This window comes from Dromiciops gliroides, chromosome 2 (assembly GCF_019393635.1).
Source record: "Dromiciops gliroides isolate mDroGli1 chromosome 2, mDroGli1.pri, whole genome shotgun sequence".
NCBI lineage: Eukaryota > Metazoa > Chordata > Mammalia > Microbiotheria > Microbiotheriidae > Dromiciops > Dromiciops gliroides.
Window position 1 is genome coordinate 496,802,267 of NC_057862.1, and position 8,402 is coordinate 496,810,668.

At 35.6% G+C, this 8,402-nt stretch overlaps 1 pseudogene; it reads right to left on the reverse strand.

Moving 5' to 3' along the window:
* Positions 1–234: 234 nt before the first annotated feature.
* Positions 235–8,402, reverse strand: part of LOC122739184 — a 35,786-nt pseudogene continuing 27,618 nt past the window's right edge.

Genomic DNA, 8,402 nt, shown 5'->3' on the forward strand with positions numbered 1-8,402 from the left:
TCTACAATTCATAGACTCATGCAGTGTTAGAGCTAAAATGCTCCTTACACCTAAACTAATGCAAGCCTCTTATTTTACCTAAGAAGGCACAAGCTATTGTCAGGGGCGGGGGGCAGTGAATATTTTTAATCATAGGAAAGCAAGGCAGCTTCATAAACAATAAAATAAAATACATGTAAAAAACAAAGAAATAAACAAAAAACCCTAAACATCTGATTCTCTGGAAAACACACTTCATATTACAATAAATGATATGTGCTTCTTTCCATATGAGCTGCCAGTTTTCATTTGAGACACCTTAGTAAGCTTGCTACAGCAAGCAGGATAGATCATAGCCTCTGAAATTTCAAAAGATCTTTCTCACAATATCCTTCCAGTCTGGATAACTCAGTGATATAATATCTTGGTGCCTGATTTGGATGCTTTGTTGTTCACTTTCTTCATTACCCTGGGTAATGGACTCTATTATTGGCAGTTTATCTTGGTCAAGCCTTATTCTTGTAAAACCATCCCTTAAATTAAGGAAACGTGGAAAATATTTTCCACAGTTCAGACAAAAGAATCTGGATCAATCACAAAGTCAAAGAAGGATATAGGAGTCTCAGACTCTTCTTTAAAATAGGTCTGCAGTAATTCCAAGATCCTTTCTATCTCCTTTTCTGTAGCCTCTTGTTGGGACTCCTCCATTTTTTTTCAACTCAGGAGGCATGGCCATTTCTTCTTCTTGCTTCTCTTTTCTTCTTTGCTGTTCATTCTTTTGCTTTGGCATAGGAAAATCAGTCTTGAATGAAGCAAAGAAAAGTGGAATGTTGAAGCATTCTTGAACTGTTTTACTGATATTATTCCGACTCTGAGCCAGGAATTATCAGATAAGAATCCAATATGAAGAGGTTCTTCCTCCCTTTCACTTTCTTGTACTTCAAGTTGATTTAGGCCCATATACTTAAGTAAATCTTCAGCATATGATGTTGGATCAAATAAGGTCATATTGGAATGCAATTGATTTGCTTTTTCTTTACCCAAGTCTGAAGCCAAAACAAGAAACTGGGAATCTAGGGCTGCTTCTCTTGCTTGGGACACTCTGTTAAACAGCTGGTTGGCTAGTTCAAGTGCATCTGTTAATTTGTTGCTTTTTGAATTCAACATGTCTTCTCATTGCTGCTGCATGCTGTGGCTGACCTCATTGTACTGGTAGCAGATCAGGCGCTGGCGCTCCGAGCATCTGGAGCCAGACAGGTCTCATCTTGGGCCTCATTGATGCCATCACTCCAGCAGATCTCCTGGCTGTGCTGAGGGGTACAACAGCTACTTGCTTCTCACGGAGTGGGCAGGAACAAGTACTGCTGCTGGCTGGTGCCAGCCCCATGAGTGTCTCAGCTGGGGTTGTCTGACATGGCCCTAGACCCTCTGTTCTGCCACAAACTCTTTCTTAATAAAACTCAACCTCATTAGGTTTCCAATTCAATACCTTGCTCATGCTGTTACCTACTCATGTAATGTTCCCCAAATCTTGCCTATTCAAATCTTGTAGATCCTGTGAGTGGCCATATACTATTTTTTGAAAGATATCTTTCTATAACATCGTTTATAGTTTTCACTTACTATAAAAAATCTATTTGGGGCAGCTAAGTGGCACAGTGGATAAAGCACCAACTCTGGATTCAGGAGAACCTGAGTTCAAATCCGGCCTCAGATACTTGACATTAGCTGTGTGACCCTGGGCAAGTCACTTAACCCTCATTGCCCTGCAAAAACAAAGCAAAACAAAACAAAATCTATTCAATAAAAATCTTGGAATCATAGTATGAAAAAACTGAAAGATACCTGAAAACAAAAGCTGAGAATATCAGCCCTGAAAAGGACCTTTGATTATAGATTATAGAATGACTGTTCTAGAAGGTGATGGGGTAGTGAAAGCCCCACTCTTTTGCATCAGTAGAACTTCATGTCTGGAATGCACTCCCTTTTAATCCTCTGCCTTGGAGAAACTCTAGCTTCCTTCAAGGAACAGTTTATTGAGGACTTTCCTTCTATGGCTCTCCCTCTTTTTTGAAATTATTTGAAATCAAAGGTGCGGACTAAATATTGCCCGGTACTTAATACATAGAAAACCTTAACAAATACTTGTTGAACAGAATTGAATTGACATCCTTCATTTTCTTGAAGAGGAAACCAAACTTCTAGATCTTTCTAGTGGTACAGCCTAGATTAGAAGATCTAGATTTGCCCTGCAAACAATATATTAATCAAACAGGTTTATGAATTTCACACACATAGTAGTTGTCAATAGGTCTTTTGTTCAGCATGAATGCAAGGTAGAAATTTAGCAAATATTTTAAGGGTAATGAGAATACTCATAATATCTGAATGGCTAACTGACTGATGTTTTTCAGTGATGGTGGGAGGTATTTTCTGGAATAATATTAAAGTATAATAATTCAGCAGATACATTTTACAAGATTGCTGAAGGCACTCTGGAGAATCAGATATTCCTCTTTCAAAAATCCTTTAAATGTTATCTTTTTATCAATAGAATACTCAAATTTCATTTTTCAAAGGTCCCCTGAGCCATGTAGGTATGGAAGTAATATGATCCTAGAAAAATACACTGGAAAAACAACAGTGACATTTCATAGGGAACGATTTACAATTTCCTATGTCTGGTTTCCTATGATGATAATTACATAACAGCACTCAACTCTGTTCACCTTTGAGAAGCTTGTCAGGATAATGAAGCTATGTTTCCTTTTAATTATTTTAACCATTAAAACATCACACTGGTGCACACGGGTCTCATTCCATGTGAGCAGAAGCTGTGGCTCATAAAAATAAAGCCGATTAACCAATTGGAAAGTAACACAGGAAGAAGTGGAAACATTATGAGTCGTTCACTTTACTGTCTGTTTGTCCATCTCTAATGACTTGCTTTTATTGGATATTTGTTAAATTTGGCATTTCCTTCACTCTTGGCCTGTGTCTGCATGATGCTAACACTTAACTCTAAGACAGCCCAGGCCAGTATAACCCAGCTCAGCAAGTTGAGGTAGAAATTAGACGAGCAGATAAGTAATATGGAAGGAGAAAGAGTGGACCTCTATATTCATCCAAGAGGACTTTTTAGAATCCACAAGTGTCCCAAGAATGCTTTTATTCAATTCTATTAACTTTTCTCTTTCTAACTCTGTCTCTCTGTCTCTCTCTCGTATGCATACACACATATCTTTATCTCCATTTATATCTCAGTTCAAAACATTTTAAAGCTTTGAGTTAGCCAAATTATTTTGATAAATATGCTTCATTAAAATAGCAAAGAAATATTATATATTATCAAGAGCTCCAAGAAGATACATTATCATAGCATCTAGTATGAGGAAATAACAATAATAAAAGTAACAAGAGTAAGAATAACCATGCTCTTTCATGCTATGGAGTCACAAGAAAGCAAGATACATTGAAGCTTTATTTCCCACTTGGTTATAGTCCTGTAGCATAAACTCAATCATACCCTCAGAAACGTCATCATCCTGCAAGATTGAATCAGCCTTCACACTCACACTTCATCCATATCCTCTGACCCTCTGATTGGCAAGGAAACAACAACAACAATTCCATTTAAGGAAGGGGCTTGCACTCCTTTGGACTTCTAGATCATTAGGGACCTGATTCCCTTCCTCTTCTCCCTCTATGCTTTTCAGCTTCCTTTTCTGTGCAGTATTTCCCTATTAGATTACAAGCCCTTTTGAGGGCAAGAGCTGTCATTTTTCTCATTTATGTCTCCAGGGCTTAGCACAATACCTGGCACATAGTAGGCATTTAATAAATGTTTATTGATTTGTATTGGTTGATCAGAAATTTCAATACCTCTGCTCCTGGAAATGCTTCAGTGCAGATAATGCTGACCACCAAAGGAGGCAATAAGTAGAAGAGGAATACTAAAATGAAAGCATATCCAAACAGCCCATGATTAAACATGAAATATTGATTATTAATAATTATTAACATTTAACACATTATTCATGTGCCACACACTCTGATTAACTCTGAGGACATTTTTAAAGGCATAAGACTATCCTTATTCTCAAGGAGATCAGAAATGAGAGAGACAGCATGTAAGCAATTATGTAGAAATAAATTCGATAAAGGAAAAACTGGAAATAATCAACAGAGGAAAAACAAAATTTCAGATTCTCTTAATATCTTAAATTGAAAGTGATACAAAGTGGTCAAAATATTTCAAAGAATAAAACAATTTAATAAAAGTCAAAAACTTTACAACAGAGATTTGATATATAAAGAAATCAAAGGTGAGAGAGAACTCCTGAAAAAGGATGATATGCACATTTTCTAGTTCCTGGCAGCAGGAAGCCCAATCCAATAAAAATAGAAATTGGATTACTTAAACAGAAAGTTTGTTCACCACTGACATAATGAATGAAGAACACAAAGCAATTATGTAAAAGGAGACAACTAAAATTATTAATTTCCATATAAGACTAGAAAAATGATAGAGCTGCATAAGGTCCATGATTATTAATTTCAAATGTTTCACAGAGGTATGTGAATAATTAGCAAAGAATTTTTCCAACTTCCTCTCAAATGCAATCCTGATTCCACATCCCTTAACAGAAGGCATAACTTATCTATTAACAAATGATGAGCATTCCAACGACCCCACCAAATGCAGGCAAATGGCAAGTTACATTCAAAGCATTTATATACTTTATATATTTATATATGAAGTATTTTTGATTTGTATCATTAAAAACAAGCAAAAACACTACAAATGCTTAGGAAATGATGATATTCTACTAAGGAGAAAAATGTTACCCTGAAGCAATCCTGGAGGCATAAAGAGAAATATATTCTTTGGTAATAATTGAACAAGCACTTTAACATTGTAGCATTTATATTGCCTTAGTTGAATATTGCAGAACCTTTTACTCAATTCAGAATTCATGGCTTATTCATGATCCTATTCATCTCTAAATCTATAATTCTGTGTACTGCAAATATATAAAACAGATTGAAGAAAAATGAGATGCTAGAGCATTTGACATCCACACAGGAAACTATTCTCAGTTTACAATATACAACAAACAAAATGTCAAGAATGATCAATAAAAGCATGGCATTTTTCAAGGAGATATTTTAAGCTCATTTTGGTTCTGTCTAGCCTTAAAACCATTATTATTCTTACCAAATAAATAGAAGTAAGTATAGTTTCCAAAAGAGTTGAACCAATAAAGTTTATTAATCTTTTGACTTATATAGATGGCATCAAGCTATATGGTTCCAAAATGTGAACCACATATTAAAAATCTTCATCACTTCATGAAATCTTCATCAAATGATAGTACATAAATATCATTTGGACTTAATAAGTGAAAATTCTAAATGCAATGCAAAGAAAGATAGAAACTTAAGACTCTGAGGTTGAATGCTAAGGTTTCATTGAACCAATGGATGAAATTGATAGCGGTAACTTTGTTTTCTCCAAGCAAGACACATCAAACTTAAAGATATGAAAGAAAGGGAAGATGTTTAATATATTAAGAGATTTACTGGAATCCTAAAATCAAAGATGATTTGAAAGATCAAGTTTTGAGCCATTAACACCTATGCAATGCTAGTCTTGATGTTATCCATTTGGAAATATAAAATGTTTTGCAACAGATTGAAAAGTAGTCTCACAAAATCCCATAAAATATTAACAGAAAATGAAGCCCTTCACTACAAGGCACCTATAGAAAGATTAATACTTTTTCACTCTTAAGAATAAAGAAGTTTGATAAGAAATTATTAGAGCACATGACACACAGGTCAAAAACCTATGGAAATACTTTTGGAACAAGCAAACATCATTGAGCAATCTTCAAGGATGTTAATAGCTACACAACATGGGACTTTTGAATATGACCAAAAGTAGTTTCACTCCAGATGGAGCCTATGAAACAGCTAAAATCCAAGAATAGAATCAAAAGGCCCTCCAAGGGATATAGTCACAGAACCCAGTTCAATAATATGCTGATGGATGGCTGAATCACAAAGATTTGTTTGTGGAAAAACATGAAGGCAGTAGAAAATATGTGAAGGCAATACAGGACTGAGGCATTACCACTAGAAAATACAGAAATGCTATTCTTAAGAAATGTGGCTTTAGTAATCAATGTAAATTATACAAGAACATTGGAAGAAAAATGCAACACATCATTGCTGATTATTTAAAACAATATATTTTACTAAATATCTAGCAAGAATTAAACATCAAAAGCTCTCTATAGTTCATGAACAGATATCTACAGACATAGACTTCAAAATATTCCATAGGACCTCAGTCAATAATTCCAGTAGAACTATATCAATGACCAGCATCCATATATCCTTATACTTTTATTCAATTACAAAGAAAACAAGTTATTTGTTCTACTTATGCAGTGGTCCATAGAATATAAAATATTAAAGAACCAAAGTAAAATAAGAATCCCTCTTTGTATTGTTTCTATTTGAATATAACCCAAAGATGAGAATTTAGATGATACTAATGACATATATGACAATCACAGCAATAATTCACCTAATAGAGAGAGTGTGCTCACAATGATGAGATACATCAACAGATGGTAAAATTGCAAGAATAATATGTCATTTCCCTATAGCACTTTAAGGTTTACAGAGTGTTTCCCTCAAAATTATGAGTGATTTTGGACAAGTCACATAACCTTCTCTGAAATCAGTTTCTTTATCTGTAGCAGAAACTGGTAGCATTGTAGATACAGTACTCTAGACCTTGAGTCAAGAAATCTCAAGTGCTGAGTTCAAATCTGGATTCAGATACTTACTAACTCTATAATCCTGGGCAAGTCACTTAACCTATGTTTGCCTCAGTTTTCTTATTTGTAAAATGGGGATAATAATATAGTACCTATCTCTTGTTAAGGGCTAAAATTCTAGCTAGTCTGTCTAAAATATCTAATGAGTGGTCGCCAATAAATTATAAGCTTTAGCAAGAGTTAGGCTTTTAAGCATTTATTAAGGAAAACAAGAATTTGGTAAAGAGAGAGAGAAAGGCCTAGATTCCTATCTATTAAAGGGAGAGCACATTTCTAGCTCCGCTCTCCACCAGAGTCCAAAGGAGAGAGAGACGGAGCGCCAGTCTCTTCCTTCCTCCTCCCACTAGCCCGCGTCACTTCCTGACTCCTGGTCTTGCCCTCAAAGACCTTCGCTTCATGGGCAGAACTCTTCTACAGTAAGTCTCCAGCAGGTGGCATCATTCCAATCGTTATACTTTCAGGGTTATTGTGAGGATCAAATGAGAGAATATTTGTAAAAGAGCTTAGCACAGTTCCTAATACATAGTAGGTACTATGTAAATGCTAATTCCTTTCCCTGTAGAGTGAACTATGTGGCACAAATGGGCTTAGAGTCAGAAAGACCTGAGTTCAAATTGGATGTCAGATATTCCCTAGCTAGACAAGGAACTTGACCTCTGACTGCTTGAGTTCTCAATTTTAACATGAGGAGAATAATATAACCTACTTCCCAGAGTTGTTGTGAGGATCAATTGAGATAACAGTTGTAAAGAGTTTAGCACAGTGCCTGACACATAGCAGACAATAAATGCTTGTTTCCATTTCCTCTTAAAATGAGGAGGTTTGGGACTAGATTACATCTTTGGTCCCTTCTGGAGTTATGATCCTGATTTTATCCAACATTTTCATCTTGTAGATGAGGAAATTGAGGCCAGGAACATAGAAGTGACTTATCTAAGGTATTTTAGTCAATATTTACAAAGAATTGGTGTTTTAGTTCTGACTCATGTTCTGCCACTGAATTAATTTGTGGCCTTGTAGCAAAAAGTATGCAATGTAGCTAGCACTTTTTATATATCATAACATAGACTCCTCCCCATCCTCTCACCTCTACCTCTTGTAATCTCCTTCTGCCTCCAGAGGTAAACTGAGGAGCCTTCTCTATAAGGCCTTTCCTGATCCTCCTCCTCCCACTTCTCCATTTCTCTGCCTGAGATTTTTAGTGTTCTCCCCACTGCCAAAATGTTACTTCACATTTAATTTGCTAATGTTTTATATTTATTGTATGCTATTGCAACTCCCTACCCCACCTACCCTCCAACACAAATTCCATAAAAACAGTTTTGTTTTGTCTTGAATCTCTGTAACTTGGCACTATTCTTGGCACACAGTAGGTATTTAATACATACTTGTCAAATTAAATTATCACATGTGAGTTACTAGGGCCAGAGATAACTAGGCATAAATCATTATATGGTGTCAATACAAACTGCAGTACAAACCCAAATCTGAATAATGCACATGATACCTTTAAGAGATAGGTACAAGCAAATTGTTGTAAGTTTAGATGACAGAGTATTAATACAAATTGGG